This window comes from Salmo salar, unplaced genomic scaffold (assembly GCF_905237065.1).
Source record: "Salmo salar unplaced genomic scaffold, Ssal_v3.1, whole genome shotgun sequence".
NCBI lineage: Eukaryota > Metazoa > Chordata > Actinopteri > Salmoniformes > Salmonidae > Salmo > Salmo salar.
In genome coordinates, this window is record NW_025549287.1 from 68,666 (window position 1) to 70,412 (window position 1,747).

The window sequence follows — 1,747 nt, forward strand, 5'->3', positions numbered from 1 at the left end:
ATTATTTTTTCTAAAAAAATATCTGTTCTTATCAGTTTAATATCGATACGTCCCCCATCGGGGGACTACATATTAAATGGATTTTTCGAACAGGGAGTCGGAAATGGGGCTTGCTCCGTCCGCTCCACGCATCGACCCGGTATTGCAGTACCTCCGGGAATGGTGCAACACTTTTCTCCCATTGTCAAGGAAAAAGAAATACACCAAGCTATGTAAAACAGCTAGCAGAAGAAGAGATGGAATGAAAAAAGAAGAATCATCCAAACTGAAACAAGTGCGAAGCCCCCTTCATGGGGGTCCCCGTTTTCCGCCATTTTACTTAAAAAAAAAAAACATTGGCCAGGATTGTGTGTGTGTGTGTGTGTTTTGAGCCCCCCAAAAATACAATCACTTCACCAGGATTGTGTGTGTGTGTGTGTGTGTGTGTGTGTGTGTTTTGAGCCCCCCCAAAAATACAATCACTTCACCAGGATTGTGTGTGTGTGTGTGTGTGTGTGTGTGTGTGTTTTGAGCCCCCCAAAAATACAATCACTTTACCAGGATTGTGTGTGTGTGTGTGTGTGTGTGTGTGTTTTGAGCCCCCCAAAATACAATCACTTCACCAGGATTGTGTGTGTGTGTGTGTGTGTGTGTGTGTTTTTGAGCCCCCCCAAAAAATACAATCACTTCACCAGGATTGTGTGTGTGTGTGTGTGTGTTTTTGAGCCCCCCCAAAAAATACAATCACTTCACCAGGATTGTCTGTCTGTCTGTCTGTGACTTTTTACCCACAGCCCCTCGAAAACTTGGAAGAGTGGGTTGCGGGGACCCGGCCTAGAGTGCACCGTGTGTGTCTCGGGCCCCGACCTCTGACTTCCATACGACTCTGGTTTCTCTTCATTACGCACAAGCCTTTCGCCTTTTACTAAAGACTTCCGTGGAGAGGAACACTTACGAGTTCAACGTATTTTTGGAAGGGCTTTGCTTCTGGCAGAGCCCGGTATCTTGTTTCAAGAGAAATTGACAGAGATGACGCCGAGACTTTTTGCTCAGGCGTTTGACTTGAAGCCGGCTGACCGACCGGCGTATTTTTTTCCACTCAAAGTAGTCGCTGGGCAATTGAGTTCAAGCCCGACGATGACTGGTGTATTTGCCGGGCATTGAACAAATAGTCGCACTAGGATTAAAGAGCTAGTGACCTAACGACGCATTAGCGACTTTATAAAAAAACACACCCGCCTGTCACCAGGGAAGCGTTGGGTGAGGAGGAGCCAACTTTTGCCAAACCGATGAGGTCTGCCGAGGCCCCGGGACCGGCGGGTGCAGGGGTCAATTTGTGGGTTATCGCTTCTCGGCCTTTTGGCTCAGATCAAGCTTGGTACCGAGGTGCCCCAAAGCCCGCTGAGTCAGAAGGTCGAAGGCAGGAGGGGAGGAATTCATTTGGAGGGAATCGGATTTTCGATTTTTCATTTTTTGCGTGCAAGAGAGCTGGCGAAAAAGATGAAGCAGGACGCAGAGCGGTACCAGGATTGGACTTAGGAACACGATGAGGTTTTCTTGGACGGAAGAAGGAGATGGAGCCGGAAGAGAGACGTTTGGGAGAAATATCCTGATTGGGGGCCTAAAACTACAGGTCAAGAGAGGTTTTCTGCCTTCAGGGAAACCCGATGGAGAAAGCATTTGATGTGACGTTTCATGAGGAGAAGGTATGTGCGACATTATGAAGAAGGTGAGGGAAGGGAAAGGAGCAAGACCCCTGTGCCATTAC

At 48.0% G+C, this 1,747-nt stretch overlaps 1 non-coding gene and 1 pseudogene across 1 annotated transcript; both read left to right on the top strand.

The window, feature by feature from the left end:
* LOC123736304 (uncharacterized) lies at positions 1-173 on the top strand (annotated as a pseudogene).
* A 687-nt stretch (positions 174-860) lies between these two features.
* LOC123736318 (U5 spliceosomal RNA) lies at positions 861-977 on the top strand. Its single transcript, XR_006766054.1, has one exon. It is a non-coding gene; the product is annotated as a U5 spliceosomal RNA (small nuclear RNA).
* The last annotated feature ends 770 nt before the right edge of the window (positions 978-1,747 follow it).